This window comes from Mus musculus, chromosome 13, assembly GCF_000001635.26.
Source record: "Mus musculus strain C57BL/6J chromosome 13, GRCm38.p6 C57BL/6J".
NCBI classification, from domain to species: domain Eukaryota; kingdom Metazoa; phylum Chordata; class Mammalia; order Rodentia; family Muridae; genus Mus; species Mus musculus.
Genome location: NC_000079.6, coordinates 106,733,663 through 106,760,897, shown reverse-complemented (window position 1 = coordinate 106,760,897; position 27,235 = coordinate 106,733,663). Strand labels below are relative to the sequence as shown.

General features: G+C 43.2%; 1 long non-coding RNA gene across 2 annotated transcripts; it reads left to right on the top strand.

Moving 5' to 3' along the window:
- Positions 1 to 23,118, top strand: Gm30411. Of its 2 annotated transcripts, XR_003950653.1 has the most exons (3): positions 1 to 693; positions 22,230 to 22,323; positions 22,925 to 23,118. It is a non-coding gene; the product is annotated as a predicted gene, 30411 (long non-coding RNA). The 2 variants fall into 2 exon arrangements; XR_873899.3 differs by lacking the exons at positions 22,230 to 22,323; positions 22,925 to 23,118 and adding an exon at positions 13,339 to 13,830.
- The last annotated feature ends 4,117 nt before the right edge of the window (positions 23,119 to 27,235 follow it).

Genomic DNA, 27,235 nt, shown 5'->3' with positions numbered 1-27,235 from the left:
ACAGTGTATGCAGGACAGAAGCAGCTATGTGTCCCGTTCTGCTCTGTAGAGTTAAGCCCCGCGGCAGATCATCTCCTCACTGTTTGGCACAGGCGTGGAGGAAGACTGAGGTTAAAGGAGCAGGGAACAGGAGATGATTCAGTTCCCTCTCAACCCAGCCATTTCCTCTCCTCTGCTTCCCTGGAGTGGACACCTCTCCACCCCTGGCATCTCCCTCTTCCTCTTGGCTGACGGTCCTGCCATGCTGTCAGTGACTTTCCGCATGCCTCCTGTCCTTCACGTCGACATTCCACATGCTTACCCAGTTCTTCTCTTGGCCTTTTCTTGCTCTGTGCACCTCCCTGAACTTATTTGCCAGTGCCCTTTTCATGCCCTCTGCCCCACTTCATCTGTGTGTGTGCCAGCCTGTCTCATGGCCTCTTCTTGCCTTCTCCCTTGTTTAGCTTCTTACCCTCTTGTCTGTTTTGACAGATGGCTCTCCAGTGGAATCTCACTTCCCTTCTGCTTATCTAGCTTGTCCGACTTTCATTTCCGCCAAGGACAGCTGTCCCTGTGTCTGAGGAGCAGATGTGCCTTTTGGACTCTTATTTCTCCTTGGCACCTTCCTGTGTTCGCAGCTCGCTACGCCTTGCCCTATTTCTGTCGGTCTGTAAGTTCCTTGACCTCTCCTACTCCTGTGCCTGCCTCTGTACGGTGAGTGGTGTTGACACTTCTCCTGTAGAATCCCTATGGAGACTCGGTGGGCTGTTTAGTGCAAAGCAGAGTGTAGGACATTTCCTGGCACAAAGACGTCATCCAATCAACATTAGCTCTTACTATTATATTGATGGCACTATTAATATTATTTACATCCACAGGAGTGCCTCAAAAACAGAAAACACAGAGGCAGCTTCAGGTGGAGGGACAAGGTGAGGCTGGCTACAGGAGGACAGAGCACATGCCCCATGCCAGCTTAGACCCACTAATTCATACCTTCTACAGGCTAAGGGGATGTTCATGACCAGCAGTATTCCTTCTTACCAGGTAAATGATAAAGTGAAGAACAAAGTAGGTTGTATAAACATGGACTTGGTAGAAATTTTCTTTGAAACAGAGTGAAACAAAACAAAGCAATTGACAGCAGGTTGGTACTCCATCTGCTTGTTCCTTCCAAAGCTCCATCAGGATTGCTAAACGCAGTTTGGATGTTGACAACAGCTGGAATCCGCCAAGCGTGTATTTTAAGCTCCGCCATTATAATCTGTATTTCTTGCTACTTAGTTGTTTCTGTTGGCTGACCCCCACAATGATGAGTCTGACTAGCTCTATCAATTCAGACAGTTTCAGACCTCAGAGTGTATGGAGAGAGAGAGAGAGACACAGAGAGAGAGACAGAGAGAGAGACAGAGAGAGAGACAGAGAGAGAGACAGAGAGAGAGAGAGAACGAGAACTATATCTTTCTTTTTGATAATAGAAGGAATAAAGTTCAATTATTGAAATATTAGAAAATAATCAGTAAGCAGTCATAATCTATCTACTCATAAATAGCTACTTGTGATATTGTGATGTCTAAAGGGTCAAATGCACATAAATATGTGTAGTTTGATATATATATGTATAGATACATATGTGTGTGTGTGCATTCACATGCCTATCTTACCCTGTGTTTTAAAAAGATTTTTATTAGCACCATGATAAATATACATTTAAAGCACTGGCTATTTTGGATAATATATATCTTGACTATTTTTATCTATGCATATTTGTTTTTAAAATTTGTTTATTTATTTTGCATATTCCTATAACATTTGCAAACTGCTTTAATTGTGATAGGTGGATATTGTCTCAGTTCACCTCCCACAAGAAGCACATGCCAAGAGGCTTTTACGATATATTTTATGTATATGAATGCTTTGTCTTATCTATGTCTATGTAATACATTCATGCCTGATACCCAAAAAGGCCCTAAGAGGATGTTGGATCTCCTGGTACTAGAGTTACAGGCAGTTGTGAGTTCCATGTGAGCGACGGGAGGAACAAGAGCTGTTAACTACTGAGCCATCTCTCCAGCCCGATCCCAAACTTTAATTAGTTTGTCTATCTGTCTGTCTGTCTCCTACCCCCCTCTGCTGTATTTGTGTGTGTGTGTGTGTGTGTGTGTGTGTGTATGTGTGTGTGTGTGTGCCCAAAGAGGCCAGAAGTCAACACTAGATTCCTTGAAGCTGGAGTTACGGATGTAGCTTTAGCTAGCCTGGAACTTTCTATGTGGACCAGGTTGGCTTTGAACTCAGAGATCTGTCTGCCTCTGCCTCCCAAGTGCTTGTATTAAAGGCATGTGTCTCCATGCTTAGGTATCCAAGAGAGCTTTAACTGTGCACAAAACATTGGGAGATCTCTCTACAAGACATGAGAGCGAGCAGGGCTATGGAAATAAGGTGAAGCAGGGCTCAGCCCTGTTAGAGGAGACCTACAAGATAAGCAGGTGGAATGGTTCTGAGAGGGTCTTGCTCAGGCGGATGGGTCTCAAAGCCCGGGCACAGGTGGCTCACTAGTCGTCTGTTCCTGATCTTGGCTCCTTCACTCTTTGTGGCCATTGATCAGAGAGAACATGGCCTTGGTGTAAACATTACTCTGATTCTGAAAGGAGCCACTTGGATGCTTGCACTTGACTACACGCCCCACAGAAGCATCTTCTGAAGGCTCTCTAGTGGTACAGCAACCTAACCATTTCAGGTATGTAACACTGGGAGGGGGAGGCCGTAGGATCAGAGGTTCAAGGTCATCCTCAACTGTATGGCAAGTTAGAAGTAGCCTGGATTACCTGAGACTGAACAACAGCTCTAACAACAATGGTGTTTCTTATTATGACTCTTTGTGTTCTTCTTGCTAAGAATTTTTAAAAAATAAACTAATTTTCAAGCTTCTGCCTGACCTCGGTATGTTAATTTCCCAATTTACCTCTCAAAATCCAATACAAAGTGAAAATCAAGCCATAGAGTAAAAAATCAACCTAATCCAAGAGGAGGTGGCAGGACATGAAATGTTTCATAAGAATTTTAGAAGGTGCATGCATGCCATGATTAATGTGTTAACGACTATTCAAAGCAAAGAGACGGAAGCCCCAGGTGCCATGCAGAGGGTTGCAAATGAGCTGAAGAAGCTCAGAAGCTTTAGGAACTCAACAGGCTGTGTATCCGGGAGGAGTTTAGGTACTGAGAACAGGATTGGTAAAGAGTCTGTACAAGAAGATTGACCTTACTGTAATCCTGACCATCCCTGGTTACCATGACACCGTGGGAAATGGGAGGCTTTCCTCTCAAAGGATCTCAAGTTCAAGGCCAACAGTGAGAATCCCCCACACCAATAAAAGTTACGGCTGTGGAGGTGGCCCAATAGGTACTTTTATTCTCTTTCTGTGCTAGTGTGGGGACCTGAGTTTGGATTCTCAGTATCATGTGGTGGGGTCAGGTCTGAGGGAACAGAGACAGATTCTGGGTGCTTGCTGGACAGCCAGTCTAGCCAAAATGGTGATCTCTAGGTTCAATGAGAGGCCCTCTCTCCAAACCAACCAACCAATCAATCAATCAATCAATCAATGGGTGTGTGTGTGAGGAGACAGGGAGAATGATAGAGGAAGAATCCAGTATTAGCTTCTGACCATCACATATGCACTCACAAATGCACCTACATCTCTGTAATCACACATGCATACACCACAAACTGAAGAGGCTACCAAATTGAGAATTTTAGACCACATATGAAAGCAGAGATCATGTGACAGTCTACCTGCTATGATGAGCTTCCTGGTCAGTTCTTTCATCTTAGGTGCTGGTATTCGTTCATGTATTTATTATTACCTATGGAATTAAGGATAAGATATTCAAAACTGGATCATACTGAGATCTGGGTGGGAGCAAATATCTACTCTAAGGAATTCATGAAAATTGATCTATTCTTATGTAAAGATTTAACCCCAACCAATAATTAAGTGCACTTAATACTGTCTCAAAATTTAATGTTTATGTAACACAAAATGAAGAGTCTGCCATGAGTAAGAGTCATCAGAGACCACACATACAAAAGTGAACACTTGTAGAATGTCTGCAATTAGAATATGGTCCACATTTCGTGCATTGACTCTAGGTTTGAGGTAGGAAACACTTAGGACTAGATACAGCTGGGGAATCCTTAGGGCCTTGGTGGGCTAGGACTAGCCTGTGGATGCTGAGAGGGGTCTCAGAACTTGAATGTGTGGCTGCAATGTTTCCCTGGAGGATTCCTGATCTTGCTTATGTATACTTCTTATGACTTTAGAGATTTATTTGTTTTTATTTTATATGTATGCATGTCTTATCTGCATGTATGTATATGTGCTGTACATGCCTGATACCCTCAGAAGCCAGAGGAGGGCACTGGATCCACTGGAACAGGAGCTACAGAAGGTTGTGGGCCACCATGTGAGTGCTGGGAAGTGAACCCAGGTCCTCTGCAAAGGCAACAGCTGCTGATGTACCTCTCTAGCCCTCCTTGGTGCACTTTTTAAAAGCCTGATTCTAAATCCCTTTTGATTTGTTCTCAATGTGAAATTGATAGCAGGCTCTGGTAATGTTGACCCAGAAGGACCTATGAAATGTCATGTAACCCCAAGGGCCGAGGAGAACAGTTGAAGTACCCTAAGCATCCTCGAGGCAAGATGCTCTGGGTAGCTTGATGTTTGAGCCTTCCTTCTGTCCTATGGAATGACAATCTTATCATTGGAAAGCCGAGAAAGGGAGTTAGATGAGCAGAAGGGTGCATCCCCCTGGGAACATGAGTCATACCATGGTCATGAGCAGTGGCACGCTGCTGAGAATTAAGTCTTAGCTCTGCTGGTTGAGTGACCACAGGCTAATTAAGCTCTCAGCACTACAGTGTCTTTGTCTGTGAACTGAGAATGTAACATCCCCTTCACCCCAGGGTGACTATAAGGATTAAATGAGTTTATACTTGTCCGTGGGGCCCACTTGGGAACAAGGACCATGCAAGTGTCACCTGCTAAATAAATAAGTGGTGACTTCTAATTCAATAAGGCCAGGGCGCCCCCAAAGACACGGTCTGTTGGGGGGCCTTTTCTCAGGAATGTTGGACCACGGCTGATGTGAACTCAGAGCCCTCCCTTTGTGCTGCACTGACTTCCTAGAGTCAGAATGGGGCTTACTGGGTTCATAAGTATTAGGGTACCCCTCAGACTTTTTATTTTCAATATGAAGCAATTGAGACCCAGGAAGCCTTGGTCACAAGTTTAGCTTTATACAGCTTGTGTATGGCAGGGCCACAGCCAGAGCACTGACTCCAAATACATTTCTATTAAGCTGAAATTATTTTCCCCCATCCATAAATATCTGATAAAGTCAGGCATGCAGGCCCTTTGGTAGGAGGAAAGACTTAATAATTAAGCCTCTTTCTGAATAAGTCAAATTGCACTCATTAGCATGCTTTCCTATTACAAATTATCTAATCATTATCCTTATTGAGAACACTCAGTGCCAAACATAAATGGCAGCTCTGAGAATGGGGGTTAGATTAGTGGTGATTTTTGTCAGTGGCTTGTTAGGTATTTCCATTTTGGGGCCTTTGATTTACCTTCTCGTTTTTCTTCTCTTATTCCTTGGAATTTTGTCAAATACAAATAGCACCCTTATTTTATCAGTGTTGTCAAAACCTGCACATATCTGGACTCCCTTCTTCTGCTGGAGTGCTGTCCTTCTATTCTTGTCAAATGCACGTAGATCCTTCACAGTACGTACAAAGCTTCAACTCTCCTTTCCTCATCTATGTTATTTATAAACATACACTATAGCTAAACCACCCCACAAATGTACATTATAAATGTACACACACACACACACACACACACACACACACACACACACATTTCCTACTGATGACATTTGGATTGCTTCCATTTTAGGCCCTGAAGGTAGTATCATGACACATTCTAGTGCAGTACTGGGGCAGGACCAGGCTTTTGCATATGCTAGGCAATCGCTAAGTCGCTAGACTACATCCTTAGACCCTCCTTTTTCTTTTCTTTTAATTTAAGGCCAAAGGACATATACTGAAGATTGAGACTATGTGACCATATTCTTTTATAGCCAGATATTTTCCCTCTGGCTTTTATGAGCATACCAGTTTGAGCCTACTCTGCTCTACCCTGAGTATCTGGCAGTTTTTACTTACAAGCAAGTGTGCTTAGCTAGTCAGTGGTGACAAACCATCTCCTGGATGTTATCACAATAATAGTGTCCTGGGTTGGAGATTTTTCTCTGTTTCATTTTTATACTTAGTTGGCAAAACCTATGAACACAATGGTTTTTATTTATGTAATAGCGCTTTGTAAGATAATTATGCAATGCTAACTTGCTGGTAATATCTTACCCTATATTATAATATTACAACGTTTTGCAATAGAAGGGTGCTGTGGTAATTTACAATAGAAAGAGAGAGTAGAAAGGAGGAAGAAAAGGGAGCTGGGGGGATATGTGTGAGAGGAGCATCAGATTTCCACAAAGGGGGAAACAAGCATTGCCCAGGAGTAGGCTACACTCACAGTTAGTGTCCTGACCAGGTCTCTTCTTAACACTTGAACTTGAACCTTCTGACCTCTCCCACCCCAATGGCCTGGCATGGCTTCCCGAATGTTTTCTTTTCCTCAGGTTGTACAGGTTCTGCTGGCTGTCCCCTCATGCTTGGTCAGATGCACACATGCACACATACATGCCCTCACCCACACAAATAAAAACGAACACGAAGTCATTATTGTTGGACATGGCAGATCTTCAGGGCTAACATCAGAGTAACAGACTTGCCTGAACTGAGGTGTAAGTTAAAATTCAAAATTTCAATGGTTCAATATATCAAGTTTTACTACTGAGATGATTTGTATATGCTTGGCTCAGGGAGTGGCACTATTAGGAGGTGTGGCCTTGATGTAGTAGGTGTGGCCTTGTTGGAGTAGGTGTGTCACGGTGGGCATGGACTTTAATAGCCTCATCCTACCTACCTGGAAGCCAGTCTTTGGAACAAGAGGTGGAACTCTCAGCTCCTCCTGCACTATACCTGCCTGGATACTGCCATGCTCCCATCTTGATGATAATGGATTGAATCTTTGAATCTGTAAGCCAGCCTCAATTAAATGTTGTCTTTTATAAGAGCTGTCTTGGTCATGGTATCTGCTGACAGCAGTAAAACCCTAACCAAGATAGCTACTCATTTGTGTAAAGTTTTATGTTGGTTGGGTGACTTTTCTTAGTTCTACAGCTACATCATTTGGCACATGGAGAGTGCATGGTGACTTACAAGGAATAGGTAGGATGGAGGGGGAGGTGGCATACTGGCTTTAGCTGCTTCAGGTCATAAGTACCACAGTCTATGAGTTAACCTCATAGCTGACTTACATCTGTCCCCAGTAGAACTTCAAGGGGGAGAGGAGATGTAGAAACAGTTAGTGAAGACCAGCTAAAGGCTGCAGCGATTTCATTCCTGTGCACTTATGATTTATAAGGTAAAAGCAGTCCATTTGTTCTACAAGCATCACTATGTAAATAATGGGAGCTCTAATGATTTCTGTTTAGTGGATTTCCTAAGATAATAGGATTGCTGATCTCTCTGGAAACGATGCTGATTTGTCTTCTTGGCACCTTCTGGAGGCAGCTCAAAGGTCACTCTCAAGCTCTTTCTCTCTCTTTCTCATTCCTTGAGTTGTTTGTTGACCAGAGACTGGGAGGCTGTAGAGATGAGGAAGTGGAGGAAATCCTGAGTGAGTGATATCCTTAATGTGTACTGTTGACATGGGTGCACCTGTGTTGAGGACTACAAGGCTTTGGACCCATAGGAAATTGGCAAATCCATTCCCATATGGAGGCCAGATGCAAGAAGGGTGGTAAAGCTCTTCCTGAGAGTGTGAGTATTGGTTAATGTTTGATCAGTGGGGGCAGCATCTCCTCCTCTCAGATAGTTATAGCCTGAGACTGTTCATCTACAGAGATCTCCTACCAGGTTAACCACTGACCCAGTGCAGTACTTAACACTCAGAGGTTATGGGTTGGAATACCACTTGATTTCAGATATTCTGTACATGTGTCTGTGTGTCTCTCTCTTCGTTTGCTCCATGCCACTAGTCAGAGTTCCAGAGCCTAAGCCACGCAGGATGCTGATGACAGATGGCTCAGTGGTCAAGAGCACTTGCTAGGACTCTTCATTCCTAGAACCAGCATGGTAATTCACAACCCCGTAACTCTAGTCACAGAGAATCCAACACCCTTTTCTGGCCTTCATAGGCACCAGGCACACATATGGTACACATACAAACACATAGGCAAAATACTCATACACATTAAATGAAAAACAAATCTTTATTTAAAAGAAACTTATAATTAACTCTACCCTTAGATCCTGGCTGCCATTCTGGCTTACTTTAAACAATATGATGGAAGTGACATTGTGACCTAAACATGGGCTCAGGGTGCCTGCCTTGCACATCCAGGCTCCTGGAATAGTCATGAAACTTACTGGATGCTGTTCTATCACCCTTCACCTCAGTCAACATCCAGCTATCTTTCTGAAACTGAGCTGTCCCACTGATCCCAGTAGAAACTTAGCAGAGTCCATATAAAATCCCCTACTGTGGAAATGTGAGTTTGCAAAGTGATTGGTGTGTTAGGGCACCAAGTTCTGAGGCAGACTTATAATGATGCAGCAGCTGACATCCACCCAGGGTTAATCTGTTCCCAATATGCTGTGTCACCTGTGCCTTTTTGTAATTACATAATTTAATTAAATACTACTTTAAAAGAATGACATATGGATATGAAAATGAAGAAAATTATTCCAACAAAGAATGAAACCAGACGCATTGTAGAGACTTGATAAAAATGTTACCTTCCAAATGTCAGAAAAGATGGATGTGGTCTCTGTTTAAAATAAAACAAAGGGAAAGATATACTTGTCTTAGGGTTCCCTAGAGTCACAGGACTTATGGAATGTCTTTCTATATTGAGGGAATTTATTTTGATGACTTACAGTCTGTAGTCCAACTAACCCAACAACGGTCAGCTGTGAATAGGAAGCCCAAGAATCTAGCAGTTGCTCAGTTCCACGAAGCTAGTTGTTTCAGCTGGTCTTCTGTATAAGTAGATTCCAACAGATGTGCTGGCAAGTAAATGCAAGCAGGCGAAGAAGAGAGAATCTTCCTTCTTCCAATGTCCTTATGTAGGTCTCCAGCAGAAGATGTGGTCCAGACTAAAGGTGTGTACCTCCACGCCTGGATCTGGTACTTGCTTTGTTCCAGACTGACCACAGAGTTCTCCTTGCCTCAGTCTCCTGGGATTCAATATGTGTACTACCACTGGAGAGATAGCTCAGTGGTTAAGAGCACTGACTGCTCTTCCGAAGGTCCTGAGTTCAAATCCTAACAACCACATGGCGTCTCACAACCATCCATAATTGAAATATGTGTACTATCTTGCCTTGGCCTAAGCTTTCCATAACCACTGTGCCTTAAGATCTCCATGTGAAGATCCAGGTCAGAAACTCGTGTCTTCCAGCCTCAAGATCTGGATCACAGGTGAGCCCTCCAATTCTGGATTGTAGATCATTCCAGATATAGTCAGGTTGACAACCAGGAAGAGCATTCCAATACTTTAGGAGGATTCTTCCCAGGCTACTTCCGATGATTTAAAGTTTTTATCTGTATGAACAAATTGAAACTGGATGTTGTAATTGGATCACATTCTGAGAGCAAGACAGGAGCTGTGGAACAAGGAAATGCAAAGACAGTTCCATGGCCTAAAGAAGGTGGAATGCAGTCTGCTTCCTGTTCTACCCCACGGAAGTCTGTTTTATTTTTTATTGCTGATCCAAGCCTTTTGTTATGGTTGAGATGACCTTGGTGTGTGGATGTGTAGGGGTTGTGTTGTCTTCATAGTCAGAGTTATATGATCCTAGGTTCTGGAACCAGGAAAGAAATTCTGGAGGAACCATAAGCCTAATTCCAGGTATCAGCCCAGAGGTGGCCCTCACTGACTACTCTTGCACCCATGTGACCAAATAGTCACATGACCCGAGGCCCCAGAAGACTGGGAAGTGTAGGCTTGCTGTAGGGTATCATGGGGGGATATCCTAAGCCAGTGTCCCTTTGTTACAGAGAAAGGACTTAGGTGAAGAGCTAGCTCTCTCAACCAGAACAATGCATTATGGACTAAATTTTCATAAGGACAGTGGCAAGTCTTAACTACACAATGGAAAACCTTGGGTAAATACATGTGTATATTTGTTTTAAGTTAATATATCATATTAACAATTGCTGTGTCTGGGTTTTGCTAGTTTTTTTTTTTTTTAATTTTTTGTGACCTGTACTCTTGATTTCTTAAAACTAACCAGTTACAATGGTACTGACTATGATACGAGAGAGAGAGAGAGAGAAAAAAACTTTTTAGCCTTTCTTTCTTCTGATTCTTCAGTAGTTCTCTATAATTTTAGTGGCTTTTCTTTTTTTATAATTTGGGATTCAAGACTTTTGAGGACACTTGAGTATTCCCTGTTATCTCCACAGGCCATAATTTGTGAACTAGCCCATGTCTGCAAGAAAACACAGTATTTGCATAGTATTTGAGATATGGTCAAGGAAGTTAGGAGGAAATACCTAATCAAAATATTTTAATAGTTCCTTGAGAATTTCACATATTACATTTTGATCATATTCATTCTGTATATTCTTCCCATATATACCTAATTCAATTTGTGGAAAGGTTATCATCAAAGATGAAAACAGGGCACTCCCCAAGCCAAATTTTGCATCTGGGCACCAGAAACACCTGCACTATTTCAAGGGGATTGACAAGCATTGTTTCTGGTGACACAGTGGGATCCCTTTAGAGCTTTTCTTTCTCAGTAGTGGTCTGAGTTTATCCTTCTGGATAAAGAAGAGCCACTCAGAAGATTTGAAGACATGGTTGCAAGCCCTTGACTCAATTGTCTATTTAAACCCCATGGTTTGAGGCCAGCCTTCTTCTTGTGTTCCTGAATCCTGAAGGCTTCATTCCTTCCAGTGTCATTGTGCCAAAGGCCTGTACCATCTCTGTCTTGGAGGCTCCTTCATGAATCATTGACTTGTGTGCATAGTGCAGTTGGTAGGCATGAAGCCCCGTGCTCTACCCACAGGACCACAGAAAACGGGGTGTAGTACTGCACACTTGTGATCTTGGTACTTGGGAGGGAGGCAGAGGCAATAGAGGGTTAAGAGCAAGGTTATCTTTGGTTATGCAGTAAATTTGAGGCTATCCTGGGCTGCTTGAGACCCTGTCTCCAAAGCAGACAAAGAGACAGATTCATTAACCTCATCAGCCTACCTTCTTTTACCCCCAACCCTGCAGATTTCCCTCAGTTTCCCTGATGTCACTGAGGTCAGTGGTTTTGAAATAAAAGAATGTTGTTGAATTTGGAACAGGGCTGTACTTTTTTCCATTTGTCTACCTGAAGAGTCTGAAAATCCCAAAGTGGTAATACCAGTGAGTCAAAGTAGACATACAACAACAGGTATTACAGGCACTCTGCAACTGGGCAACGTGTGAAAGAGCTGGGTCTTGATGTGTCAGTTTCCTGAGGTTGTTCTATAGCTACTTGTTCCTGATTTCAGAGATACTGTTTATTAGACACAGGGATTTCATTTATGACCAATTATAAAAGAGATAGGTTGTGTTATAGTAAGTTAAAAATGCATAGTTGCGTGTCCAGGCAGATTGCCTCAGCTTGGAATCCAGCTTGCCTAGCCTAAAAACGGCAAGCTCCGGGTTCAGTGAGAGACTGCATCTCAAGAGAATAAGGTGGAGATGGAGGAGCAGGGTTCTCAGTAGCTCCCGCGGGCCTCTGTGTATGGGGCCACCTTCAGGCGCATGTGTATGTCACGCAAATACATTTAAAGTTACTACATTCTATGGATAGGTTTGCTGCAGAGTCGTGGCAGCACTTCTCTTTGAACACTTGCTATATGCCCACAGAGGAACCTTTTATGTACCCCTTCACCCATAATCCTGTGGTCGTTGTTCTTATTTATAGACCAAGTCTCTGGAGAGAGTCAATGACTTTCCTAAGGCCACTCAGCTATCAAGGTATGACTGATATGCAAATCTAGATTATTTCCCGTTCCTCATAGCACAGGAAGAAGAATGCAGTGTTCATGCAGAAAATTAAAAAATGTGCATGCCAACATCTCAGAAAAGATGTCTGTACGTACAGATCACTTTGTGGTAGGTGCTTCCTTATAATACATGAAAAGAATAGCAGGAGGGAGAGAGAGAGAGAGAGAAAGAGAGAGAGAGAGAGAGAGAGAGAGAGAGAGAGGGAGAGAGAGAGAGAGAGAGAGAGAGTTAGTTTGGAGTGTACTTCGTGACCACATGGCTGATACAGCTGTCTTCCAAGTGTTGGTAGCACATCTCTTTGATGGCATCAAGGTACTAACAAGGTCTTGTCTTCTGCTATGGTTCTCCATGTGTTCAGGGCAGCTGTGCTCCCATCGAACATGTTTCCATAGAAGGTTCTTCTGTGCCTCTTCTTGCACACGAATTGTTCCAGTGGCCTATTGCATCAGCCAGTTCTCCAGCCTAAGCTCGGTTTCTCACGTGTCATTTCCGGATTTCCCAGTAATCTTAGGGTTTAAGAATGTTAGTTGTTTTTTCCTGTTCTTTCTGTAGATCTCTGATTTAGATCAGAGAGGAAAGTGCTATTCAGGCATTCATAAGGGTCGTTGAGAGTACTGATCGTCTTGGTAAACGATTGTGAATGATTTAGTTGGTACCCAAAGTCACAAACGGGGGCAAGCCCTGACCCAGGCAGGGGGAGGCTGATACTCAGCTCTTGTAGCATTCCGTACTTCTTCCTCTGTGGCTTTAAAACTGCAAATCTGTAGTTTCCCCCTCTGTACTGTGGCCTCCTAAGGGAAGAAGCTGACTCGAGGGTTCCACAAGTGTTTACTTGAATGAATGAGCCAACGAATAAGAGCTTTAATTTCCAATTGATTATATACAACTACATATACAAGTCCCCATTAATCTTCCGTCTCTCAAGTGGAATAAATTCTAGGAGAAACCTTTGGATTTGGTATTTACATATCCAGGGATGTGCCTTAATAAAGTTCCACTCCTGGCTACACACTGCAATCAGTTAAGATTTTTGTTTGTTTGTCTTTTTAAAGTTGTAGAGTCCATACTATGCCCCTTGCGCTCTGAGAGTCTAATTTAATTAGTCACAGCATCTTTGCAAATCATCATTTTAAAAACTCTTTGCTAGGCAACTTACTAAGCTAAGGCTTCATGTTTACTTAGGGCAACGAGTACCTGCTGGCTGACAAGAAGTTATGTTCTGTGGGATCTGAGCATCCTGGATAAAAAGACATGGGCCCCTGGATATACATCCTGAGGCAGAAGACAAGGACATTGCCTGGAAGCCCTACGAAGGAGCAGCTGGCATCCTTATGTGACATCTACTAATCTTAGGACATCAGAGTGCTTTGAGCTGCTGTGCTGAGGGAGACCTGCCATCCTTCCTGCTTCTGTAACCTCTCTCCACTGCCTGATAGCACTGGTCATCCCACAAAACCCCTGGGGGAGTTTAACTTGCAGATACAACTTAGAAATGGCTGAATTGAAGACATTTGGACTTAGAAACAAATGTGTACATCTCTCTTGCCCTGGGAATAGAGGTCTGAGTTGTGTGAAATACTGGGAAGCCTGAGAAGTCCCATGTATGTGACAGTCAGTGGGATGAGGATCATGATAGCACTGCCCGAGAGATTAAAATAAAGGCTGAGAACGTTCTCTGGTTTCAGTGATTTTTCAGAGTACACGCTTCCAGGATAGAGTCTGTGCATCCCACTTGCCAAATGTAGAGGGAAGGCAGGAAGAAGGAGACGTCTTTTCCCTTTGCTGGTAAACCTCTGTGTTCTGGGCATATCTGCACCTAGCTTGCCATTTCCCTTTTCTTTCATTATTTAAGAGATGGATTTGGCCTCATGCCTCCATCCTGTGCCCTTTTAAAGGAGGAAGAAGGATGTGTACGGATGCCCCGGTCCTTCTGGTTCTGGGAACAGGCACAAAATGTGCTTTTCCAGGGTAATTTGCAGAGAAATGGAGTGTTACAGATGCTATGAAATCTCCCTGCCTGGGTTTGGCTGATAGTTTTATAAACAGGAATCTTGATTAATTGGTGTCAGGAGCCAGGGAAGGTCTCAGGTTTTACCTTCTTGTAAAGAAGGTAACAAATTAGCTTGCCACACTTTCCTGGGGGCCGGCATAAGACTGGAGAAATCTGGGTAAGAGAAAATGGCTTCATTATTAACAGCATTGCCGGTGGCCTGAATATGGGCAATATTTCTGTGCCAGGGAAGACAATGGTCCAGGTAACATCTGCACAGTCAGTGGCATGTGTTATAAGAACATGGAGCTTTTTGGAATCTCCATCTTTTAGTCTGGACAAAGCACTCCCACCTTGTGCTTGGGCAGAGAGAACTATCTGTCTTCCAAGGCTGAACAAACACCGAACAAACATCCTTGAAAAGGTTATTCAGAGCAAGGACAGCCTGTACTGCCTGCAAAATACACAGAAATACCAGCCAACCATACAGGACTATCCCTCCATAGTAAGTCAGAAATAGCATGAGGTACTTAAGTTGAAAACAGAGTCAAACATGGACTTTGTAGAAGTCTCCAAAACCCATCTCAGAAGTCCCAAGTGAGTACACAGTTCCCTCACAGTTCAAGGTTATCTGTTACCCAACAAATCACTCAATGAGTTCACAACAACCAGCAGCTCAAGGTCTTGTGGCTTGACAAGCTGTCCTTTTGTCCCAGTGGGCTGTGTGGATTATCAGTTGGCTCACACATACATCAGTTGGTGGAGTTGATGGTTGTTAGATCATTAAGCTGGACACCGGGGGACTGGCCAAGCATCTGTTGTGTCCCAGAAGACTAGCCCAGGCTCCTCTATATACTGATGGTCATAGGATCCTGGGAACAGCATGACAGTGAGCCCCCAGTGGGAACACTTGTTAAGTCTGCACCACAATACTAAGGTTCTATGGACAGAGCCAGGCCATGTGACCCATCCGACCTCAAGAAAGCAAGTCTCTCCCAGGGAGAAGATAGACCCATAATGCTATTGTCTTATTTTCTAGTTACAGCTTCTTACAAAGGCCTGTGCCATTCCCTCTCATTCAAGAACTAACCTGGCCCTACTCTGCTTAGCTTCCTTGAACAGATGAGATCAGGTGTGATGTGGAGATACGAACACAGCTCTGTGCTCACCAGCCTCTCTGCTCCCATCCTATGGCTGGTTTCACCTTTTTCTTCATAGTCCTTACGAGGCTTTGACATAATTTGTTGTTTGCCTTTGTTGAAGTGGTTTTATTTGTTCCCTCGTTTGTGTCACCAACCACAGAGAAAGCTCTCGAGGACAATGTCTTATCTTATCTAGTCACTCGAGGAAGTGACTAGAGATGGTGGACATGCACAAAAGCCATGTAGCTGGATGATTGGCAGGACAATAGATTTAGTCATCTTTATGAGAACTTGTGAACAATCACTCCTCGTTCTTCAAGTGAACTTTGCCTGACAGGTCGCTGCAGGGGGATTTGGAGATGGAGGTAAGATGGGAAAACTGTACAGGAAGTGAATGTGACACAGCTACTAGTTCTTGTTTTCTGAGTTTATTGTCTCTTCCTTTAGTCAAAGAGCAATTCACCTTATTAGGATTTAGTTTACCACTATGGGGTTCATCAGCATTTTTAAATGAAAATAGAATTTCCTTTCTTAGCGTACTCTGTGTTTTTTTTTTATTTCATTTCGTTTTATTTTATTTTATTGTGTGTGCGCGCACGTGCGCACATGTATACAAGTGTGCGTGTGCACACACATGCATTTGGAGGCCAGAGGTCCATGTAGGGCAATTTCCATTATTCTCCTCCACCTTATTTCTTGAGATGGGGGGGTCTTTCCTTAAATTTGGAGATCAAGACTGGATGAGGATGTTCTTGTCTCTGCCTCCGCATCTTTTTTTTTTCCATTTTTTATTAGGTATTTAGCTCATTTACATTTCCAATGCTATACCAAAAGTCCCCCATACCCACCCACCCCCACTCCCCTACCCACCCACTCCCCCTTTTTGGCCCTGGCGTTACCCTGTACTGGGGCATATAAAGTTTGCGTGTCCAATGGGCCTCTCTTTCCAGTGATGGCCGACTAGGCCATCTTTTGATACATATGCAGCTAGAGTCAAGAGCTCCGGGGTACTGGTTAGTTCATAATGTTGTTCCACCTATAGGGTTGCAGATCCCTTTAGCTCCTTGGGTTCTTTCTCTAGCTCCTCCATTGGGAGCCCTGTGATCCATCCATTAGCTGACTGTGAACATCCACTTCTGTGTTTGCTAGGCCCCGGCATAGTCTCACAAGAGACAGCTACATCTGGGTCCTTTCGATAAAATCTTGCTAGTGTATGCAATGGTGTCAGCGTTTGGATGCTGATTATGGGGTGGATCCCTGGATATGGCAGTCTCTACATGGTCCATCCTTTCATCTCAGCTCCAAACTTTGTCTCTGTAACTCCTTCCATGGGTGTTTTGTTCCCAATTCTAAGGAGGGGCATAGTGTCCACACTTCAGTCTTCATTCTTCTTGAGTTTCATGTGTTTAGCAAATTGTATCTTATATCTTGGGAATCCTAGGTTTGGGGCTAATATCCTCTGTGTTTTTTAAGACATGGATGTTTAGATAAAAAAATAGCTATCTCTCTCTTTATTTTTTTAAGATTTGGCTTTTTTTAAAGAGATTATTTTTATTAGATATTTTCTTTATTTACATTTCAAATGTTATCCCTTTCCTAGTTTCCCCACTGAAAATCCCCTATCCCCTCCCCCCACCCCTACTCCCCAACCCACCCACTCCCATTCCTGGTCCTGGCATTCCCCTATACTGGGGCATAGAGCCTTCACAGGACCAAGAGCCTCTCCTGCCATTCATGACTGACTAGGCCATCCTCTGCTACATATATAGCTAGAGCCACAAGTTCCACCATGTGTTTTCTTTGATTGGTGGTATAGTTCCAAGGAGCTCTGAGGGTACTGGTTAGTTCATATCGATGTTCCTTTTATGGAGTTTCGGTCCCCTTCAGCTCCCTGGGTATTTCTCTGGCTCCTTCATTGGGGACCTTGTGCTCAATCCAATGGACGACTGTGAGCATCCACTTCTGTATTTGCCAGGCACTGTCAGAGCCTTGCAGGAGTCAGCAAGCTCTTGTTGGCATCTGCAATAGTGTCTTGGTTTGGTGGTTGTTTATGGGGTGGATCTCCAAGTGGGGCAGTCTCTGGATGGTCATTCCTTCAGGCTCTGCTCTGAACTTTGTCTCTGTAACTCCTTTCATGGGTATTTTGTTCCCCATTCTAAGAAGGAACGAAGTATCCACACTTAGGTCTTCCTTCTTCTTGAGTTTCATGTGCTTTGCAAATTGTATCTTGGGTATTCGAAATTTCTGGGCTAATACCCACTTATCAGTGAGTGTATATCATGCGTGTTCTTTTGTGACTTGGTTACCTCACTCAGAATGATATTCTCCAGATATATCCGTTTGTCTAAGAATTTTATTAATTCATTGTTTACTCCATTGTGTAAATGTACCACATTTTCTGTATCCATTCTTCTGTTGAGGGACATCTGGGTTCTTTCCAGCTTCTGGCTATTATAAATAAGGCTGAATAGCTATCTCTTTACAGCACGGTTTAGACTTTGTATACATCAGCCCTGACATTGCTTCAGGAGTCTGGTGTGAGCATGTGATTACAAGGCTCTGGTGTGAGTTCATGATTATGAGGCCCTGTTGTCTCTTATTCTCATATGAGGAACAGTTTCAAGTTTCACACTTGTGGAATCTAATGGGATGTGTATATTAATTAACCAGTGTTTGTTCATGTCCACGTGCGCTCAAACCTCAATCCTGCTACTGAAATCTGTATTAGTTACAGTTCAACCAGAGAAGCAGAACCAGTAGATGTCATTTAAACTGTGTTTTATATTTATATGTATGTAAGTATACATGTTTATCTATAACCATATCCATCTCTCTCTACACATCCAACTTGGTGCTGCCCAAATACTTGTGTGTGTCTGTGTGTGTGTGTACTGGCTAGTTTTGTGTCAACTTGACACAGCTGGAGTTATCACAGAAAAAGGAGCTTCAGTTGAGGAAATGCCTCCATGAGATCCAACTGTAAGGCATTTTCTCAATTAGAGACCAAGGGGGAAAGGCCCTTTGTGGGTGGGACCATCTCTGGGCTGGTAGTCTTGGTTCTATAAGAGAGCAGGCTGAGCAAGCCAGGGGAAGCAAACCAGTAAGTAACATCCCTCCATGGCCTCTGCATCAGTTCCACTTCCTGACCTGCTTGAGTTCCAGTCCTGACTTCCTTTGGTGATGAACAGCAATGTGGAAATGTAAGCCAAATAAACCCTTTCCTCCCCAACTTGCTTCTTGGTCATGATGTTTGTGCAGGAATAGAAACCCTGACTAAGACAGTGTGTGTATGTGTGTGTGTGTGTGTGTGTGTGTGTGTGTGTGTGTGTGTGTGTGTGTGTATGTGTATATATCCATTGCTCTCTCCACAAATCCAATTTGGTATTATCCAAACAGTTCTAAAATTCAAAGGCAAGTCCTAAAGACTAGATTAGATCATGGTGGCTCACAACCATCTGTAACTCTTTTTCTAGAGGTCCAAGATCATCTTCTGATCTCATAGGCCACCATACATGCATGTGATGCACATGAATACATGCAGGAAAAAGCACTAGTACACATTTAAAAAGTTAAAAAACAAAGATTAGAGCATGGGCTGGAGCTCATGTCCAAGGGCACATGATAAAAAACAACAAAAACAAAAACAAAAACAAAAACAAAAACTAACATACTGGGTCTGGACCGAAGAAGCTGTGGAAACACTAAAAAAAAAAAAAAAAAAAAAAAAAAAAATCTAGATATGTATTTTGATACCTCCTTAAGGGTGGCTGAGGAATAACTTATCTCAGTGAGTTAGTATTTTTTTCTTATAATAGCAATAATCAGTAAAATTGATAGTAATTGATCTCAACTGTGACCCATGTGAAAAAGATGAGGATATTTTAATTAGCTTCATTATTTTAAAAAATTGCAAATAAGTCAAAATACCACAAAGCAAAATAAACTAGACCCCAAATCTATACAACTTAGTGAGCTTTTGTACAGTTAGAATTGGCACTCAGAATGGAGTCTGTGAAGCTTCACATTAAATTTTACATCTTCAGTGTCATTATCCACCACCGCCCAAAACAAACAAACAAAAAAATCCATGAATGTAACTGGAATTAGAAAGAACATTATTAGCTTCATATCCTCTTTCATTCTATTTATTTTCTCCATTTTAAGTTACATTTTTATTGAGTAGCACACACACACACGCACACACACACACACACACCTCTCTCAAAGTTATATTATCTCTTCAACTGTTGATGAATAATTAGATTTATTCTAATTCTTTGCTAAACTGAATAAAACACCAATAAACATGGGGATGCAAATATACCTATGGAAGGATATGGAGTTTTCTGGCTATATCTCTAGGAGTAAAATTGCTGGCTCATATGATAATTCTACTTTTATTTTATTTTTTTGAGAAATCTCCAAAATGATTTCTACTAAGATTGTATTAATTTGTACTCCTACCGACAGTGAATAATGGTTTCTTTCCCTCCACATCCTCTCCAACATTTGCTGTCAGATTTGTAGATGATAGCTATTATGTTTGGGGAGAGGAGCTATCTCAAAGTAGTTTTAATTTGTATTTTCCTGATGGCTAGGGAAATTGAACACTTAAAAGTTACTGGCTATTGGTTTGAATAAGAAGGGCCCCCATAGGCTCATAATTTAAAGGCTTAATCACCAGAGAGTGGCACTATTGGCAAGGATTAATGGGTGTGCCCTTGTTGGAAGAATTTTGTCACTGGGGATGGGCTTTGAGGTTTTAAAAGCCCACACTAGGCTAGTCTTTCTGCCTACAGATCAGGATGTAGTCTCAGCTACTGCTCCAGTGTCTGCCTGCAAGCTGGGAAGTTTCCTGCCATGATGATAATGGACTAAGCCTGTAAGCAACTGTAAACCTGTAAGAACTGTAAGCAAGGTCCCAATTAAATGCTTCCTTTCGTAAGAGTTTCCTTGGTTACAGTGTCTCTTCATAGGAATAGAATAGTGACTACGATAGTCATGGAGACATTTTTGAGATTCTGAAAAATACTGAGCTTAAATAAATGGCAGGAAATGGAAATGAGTGGGGGCATAAACAGGGCTTTGGAATGTCTTGAGGAAATATTGCTTTCCAATCAGGAACTTCTGAGTTGGTGAGCACACTGAGGTGCTGGGAGAATTTTCAGAATTGTCGAGGGGCTTTGGGATAATGCCTGTACTTGTATGTGAGCTTCTCTTTCATTTGGCTGATGTATATCATACATTAATAAATATAACATAAACAAAATCAAATGCAAAACTTTGTGTACCAGTTAGTTTGATGTCCCAGTGGCCCACTGTGGGCTCACAGTTTGAAGGGGAAGCCATGGCAGCAAGCAGAACCCTCTGTGATGGAGGGAGCATGGGATAGCTGTTTATTCACATCTCAGAAGACCAGGAGTCAGAGAGATCACTCCCAAAGCAAAGCCAATCTATAACTTTCTAACTCCTGTACAGTTCTATATCTGACAGCCAGGCCCTATATCCAAAAGGTCCCACACCACCCAAAACAGATCTGCTATTTGCCAACTGTAGTCATCACTTCTCTTGATGGTGTGATGGACTACCTGACAGAAGCAATTTAAGGAAAGACATGTTTCTTCTGGCTTATGGTTTGAAGGAATCCTCCAGTCATGGTGGGGAAGTCATGGTCGCAGAATCCTGAGAGGTTGGTCCTGTTTCCTCCACAGTCAGGAAGCAGAAAGTGATGACACACTCCTGTTTGGCTTGAGAAGGCTAGGCTGACTCCATGACAGGCTTTAAATTGGCAGTTCAAGAGATGGAGGCCTAAATCTCTGTTTCCAAGAAATGGGCAAGTCCAGGCAAGTCCTGCCTTCAGGAGCTGCCCTGCCACTGGGCCTGAAACAAGGACAATGGGTTAGCAATAGTTTTTTGACTTCCTCAGCTACTTCCTCAGCAACAGTTTCCAGACCTGCCCAGCAACAGTTTCCAGTCCCAATACCCCAGTAATAGAATATTCCTAGAGTTGGAGTAAGACAAAGGCCCCTACCCTTGAATCCCCTAATGTGCTTTAAATCAGACCTGCTTTAAATCACTTTGTTGTTCCTCTATCTTGGTAATGGACGATGCCAGCATGCTGGACTTCTGCAGAATAAAATGCTCTTTGCATTTGCATACTATTTGAGTCCAGAGTATCATTCTTTGGTGACTCACGAACTTTTCTTACAATATGGCTTTCTTCTTTGTGTGCACTTCAGGATCCAAGTCCAGGAACTGATGGCACCCACATTCATAAAAGGGTCTTCTTGCCCCAGTTAACTTAATTAGGATATTTCTGATAGGTGTGTCTGAAGGACTGCCTTCTAGGAATTTCCAGATCCAACCACACTGATCAACTACATAAACACATGCTGTGGGAGACACTTTACATTCAAATGAGAATGCTATATAAGACATGGTTGAAAAGATGGAAATGTCGAAGCAATTAGAAAAGTTGTTTGCAAGCAAGAGTGAGCTTTTCAGAGTCAGAAAGAATGGTGATAGAGGAGCCATGCTTATATAGCTCACTAAGGTTGAGGTAGGTCAGCTGACTCAGTACTTTCATCGGAAGGCATTTAAACTACAATCCTTTCTTTCACTTGTGGGAGGCTAGTCTTCTTGAAGTGCTAAGCTAAGGCTTAAGTCATGTTGCAGTGTATTTAAATGGTTGATTATTCGGAGCCTAATCTGCACGACAGACTAGTAGTTGCCCTACTAACTCAACTTCTGGACTCTTGAAGCTGCCAAAAGACCACTTGGTATGCGTGTTTGTTATATAAGCACGTCACTTTTGCATATGTTTTAGGGTTAATGCAGCCGTGTGTTTCCTGTCTGGGGTGCCACTCTACTGTTTTTCTGTGTTTGTGACTTTGAGACTAATGCTCACCCATAATGTCTTTTTTTTGGTGCCAACAATGCAGTAACCATGTGACCTATGACTCAATGAGGCACGGAGAAGAGTGTTGGGCTCTGCCAACTTCACACATGAATGTAAAAGCCATTTCCTGTAATCAGGTGAGAAAAAGCACACCTCAGACTTTTGTTCTGTTGAGGCCCGCCCCCTCCCCCAGTATAGCTGTAGCCATTTTGTTCCATGCCTGTCATCTGTTTCATATTGTTGCTGTAATATGCCTGCCAGTCACGGACACAGAAAAAATAACTTGACTCAGAGCAAGGTCATGCTGATCACATATGCTACTATATATTCTGTATGAAGTATGTTAATTGCAAAGAACACATAGCCTCAGAAGGCATTTTTTCCGATACTGTAAAAGCTGCCAGCAGCTTCAGCCCTGAGGCAGCCACAGCTGCACTCCCAGAAGCTGCACTTCCTGCTGCCACAGATAGTCATGAAAACCAAGTCTTGAAGAGTGGGTGCGAGTGATAAAGAATGACTCATGCCCACCGCCCGAGCTTCTGGTGGGGCAACCCATGGACTGAGCCCTAGGTCCTAGATAACTATGAACATAAGGCCATATATATAGAGAGCGTGTGTGTGTGTTTGTGCCAGTAACAAAGAAGCCCATGAAATAATCTGTGGAACACCCTAGTTGTAATTGACTGAATTTAGCATAAAAACTCTGGTCTGTCATGGCAAAATTTCTTACCTCCCGAGGGCCAAGCGGAGACAATGTTGTGTTGAGAATTAATCTGCATGGACACGCGCAGATGCTCATGCTGACATCCACCGCTTAGACAATGAAGCCTGCACTGCTGCACGCAGCTCAGCTCAGGTCTAGAGGATCCGAAAGCAAGGAACATTGAATTGCATTTACCTGCGTGCTGCTGGGAGCTAGGCTACGACTGCTACACTGGAAAGGTTAGTGAGGAGTGTGTGTGAACGAGTGCAGGAGGCAGAGGCAGGCGGATTTCTGAGTTCGAGGCCAGCCTGGTCTATAAAGTGAGTTCCAGGACAGCCAGTGCTACACAAAGAAACCCTGTCTCGAAAAACCAAACCAAACCAAACCAAACCAAACCAAACCAAACCAAACCAAACCAAACCAAACCAAACCAAACCAAACCAACCCAACCCAAACCAAACCAAACCAGCTGTTTATAAATAAGTAAAAAGTGTTAGAACCTTTTCCACCAGGTTTCGAGGAATTTGCTTCCAGCAGTTCAAGTCATTAATCTTAAGAAATTCCACAAAGCTTTACATAAGACCCATCAAATTAAAGGTCAATATGAACTGTTATGTCTAAAATGGCCTGAGTCAGAGCCGACCACTGGGCAGCAGTTCTTGTACCTGCCTATGAACTCATTGTGGTTTTTATGGTTTTGGTCTTTACAAGCTGACATAGAAAGATGTTTGGGGCCATTGCCTCAGCCTCCAAATGCTGTCAGACGCTGCCCGACCCTCAGTCAGTGGTACTTACTTCAAGCTGCCCTCGAGAGTGAGACACCGAGATGCAAACGCTAGAGGTTTATTTTTCTGCGAGTCAGGGTCAACCTTCAATTAGTCCCTTAAGTCAAGTGACTAGGAGGTGACCCTGAATGTCTATTACAAGCAGTTTTTATATCAGGTTATAAAGCACAGGTTATATCAGCAAGGTTACAGTTTAAACTTATTGGCTAAGCATATGGATCTTTAAATCTATTGGCTAGCAAGCATGGGCAGATCATGAAATGCATTTGAACTCTACCTGGGACTTTACAGAGGGTCAGGTTACTATCAGTCAGTACATTCTGACGATATTTTACTCAAGAATGTTCCTATAAAAATGAATTTATGAAATTCCTAGGCAAATGGATGGACCTGGAGGGCATCATCCTGAGTGAGGTAACCCAATCACAAAGGAACTCACACAATATGTACTCACTGATAAGTGGATATTAGCCCAGAAACTTAGGATACCCAAGATATATGATACAACTTGCTAAACGCATGAAATTCAAGAAGGAAGACCAAAGTGTGGACACTTTACCCCTTCCTAGAAATGGGAACAAAACACCCATGGAAGTTACAGAGACAAAATTTGGAGCTGTGACAAAAAGATGGACCATCTAGTGGTTGCCATATGCAGGGATCCAACCCATAATCAGCTTCCAAATGCTGACACCATTGCACACACTAGCAAAATTTTGCTGAAAGGACCCAGATATAGCTCTCTCTTGTGAGACTATGCCGGGGCCTAGCAAATACAGAAGTGGATGATCACAGTCAGCTATTGGATAGGTCACACGGCCCTCAATGCAGGAGCTAGAGATATTACCCAAGGAGCTAAAGGGAACTGCAACCCTATAGGTGGAACAACAATATGAACTAACTAGTACCCCGGAGCTCTTGTCTCTAGCTGCATATGTAGCAGAAGATGGCCTAGTCAGCCATCACTGGAAAGAGAGGCCCATTGGACTTGCCAACTTTATATGCCCCAGTACAGGGGAACGCCAGGGCCAAAAAGGGGGAGTGGGTGGGTAGGGGATTGGGGGGGGTGGATATGGGGGACCTTTGGGATAGCATTGAAAATGTAAACGAGGAAAATACCTAATAAAAAAATTAAAAAAAAAAAGAATGTTCCTGTGGGTGGAGAATGGAACTTGGCCTAGCCTTGACCCCAGGTGGGAGGGAGAAGCAGTCAGGAGGGTATGGGACTGGAAAAAGCCCTTAGGGTCCCTCAAACCTTATATATCAGTTGTAGGGTGTGTGTGTGTTCAGTACACCATTCCTGTCTGACTGAAATGGGTGTTTCTTTGATTTGTAGGCCATTCTTGGACCCCAACAGTTCTTTCTCAACATGACAGAGTTTGACTCAGTGTTGTTAACATGCTAAACTCTTCCATTACAGAATAGGCCTGTACAGGATTCTTACCGATGGATCTACTTCAGAGAGGACTGAAATCCAATCAAAGAAATCTAATGACCCGAGAGAAACATTTCCCCAGTGAGGTAATCCAGACACTAGCGGTACCGGAGCCTGGGGTTCAGGTGGTGCTTTTCCTGTGTATGATTCAAATGACCGATCCATCTTCAAGCACCAGAGAGAGACTGACCTCGGTACAGTGTTTCCCTGAAGGAGCAAGCAAAACAAGGAGCTGTCCAAAATAACAGAGGCCAATCACAGACCCGGGGCAGTCATCCAGACCCTGCACCCTGGGCCTGTACACATTCTAGTGCTGGCTGGCTTTGAGATAGCTATTTGAATAAGCCTGAAAATACCAGCATGGCCCTTGTTCATTGGCCCAAGTGTTTTTCCTACAATTCCAGCTTGTAATCTCAGAATCCTTCCTAGTTGTACCCCGCCCCTCACCCCACTCAGCCACTTCAGTAAGTGTCGGTGAGAGGACCGGATCCTTCTTGCTGTTTATGGTGGGTATTTAGAATCAAACTTCTAAAGTGTCCTCTGCTAATGTCCTTGTGATGGAAAATGTGGTATCTGCTATTTAGCTCTCCACGGAAGACAGATGGGTCAGCAAGGAGCATAAAGGGCACATCTCGTTCTGGGAGGTTGAGGATCCCTGATGTAAAGGACGGAGGTAAGGGACCACGCTGTGTTGTGAGTGGCTGCTCCTTGAGGTTAGCTCAGGTCTTTTGTGCTGTTATTGATCGCACAATCTGCTTTGTGTGCAGCATGCTGGTCTTGTGTCTGCCTTCAGTGTGCGGCTCAAGATGTGTATAAAGTAGTAAAGATAAACGGTGCTCTCTCTCTCTCTCTCTCTCTCTCTCTCTCTCTCTCTCTCTCTCTCTCTCGGACAGAGAATCCATTTGGAGACCCTAGAGATCAGAGCTGGGTGGAAAACGCAGGACATGGCTGTTTGCTCCTATACCTCAGGAAGAAGGAGGGAGGACTCTTGATAAAAGGAAAGCAACCAAGATTTACCCAACTAAAGGATATAATTAGCTGACAAGGTTTTAAAAACATTTCTTTTTGAGAGGGAGGCAAGTTCTCTTCAACAGATTTTATATCTCTGCACTTGGAAGATGGAAGAAAATCAAGATCATTTGAAAAGGGCTAATTATAGCATTCACCTTTGAATTGACACTTAAGTGGGAGGCAGAGGTGGAAACACCCTACAACTTCAGTATTTTCTGGTCTATAAGATGGAGACGTATTTTTAGCATGGAGCATGTTGACAGCCACTGGTTTTAAAATAAGTACAGCTGCAGAGCCTGCCGATTCCATCCTCAGATGTCTGAGATCAGAGCAGTTTATGTCAGCCTTTGGCTTCCCCTCTGGCTGCCCTATGTGAAACTGTCTTCTTATTCTGGCTTTGATGTGTGAATCACTGCAACATCTTGTGAATTTCATTCTAGCCAGACCATCTACTTTCTCACCTGTCTTCTTGGCTTCTAAAGAGAAAGCCACTGAAGTCAGGCCTCCCGTCCAAGCCCAACTCTGAATTTACTAATTCCCTCTTCCAGTCTTCCCCATGATAGATTGTTGTCAGGTTCACCAATGCCCACATTCCTTCTTGTGGGTTCTCTACTGGCCAGCATTGATGGCTCACTGGGTAGCCACAGCCCAGCAACTTGGTGACAGGTTGTTAACCCAGGGCTGTTATAGACACAAATTGCAAACTGTCTTCCCTGCAGAAGCCTGGGTAGGAGTTGCACTCCAAGCTGACCTGCCCTTGGCTCGCTGGTCCTTTGCTCTCTATCACAAGAACTCAGGTAAGACACAAAGAACATGGCACAGGAGATGCTGGGTATTCATCAGAGAGTAAAGTGAAGCATTCTCATAGGGTGTGAAGAAGCAATGGTGACTAAGATCACAGTGAGGGACAACACTCTCAAGGTGGGATAGTGGGCAGTGGCCAAGGGAATCATTGCAGAGGACAATAACCTAGGGACTGGGAGTGGGCAATGGCCAAAGAAACTATGTTTACCTATAGTTTAAGTAGGCTTGATATTTCTAAAATCTCTAGAATGTGGAGCTTCCCCTGAAGGACATTTTCTTACCTATGTGATTAACAAACCCACAGAACTAAT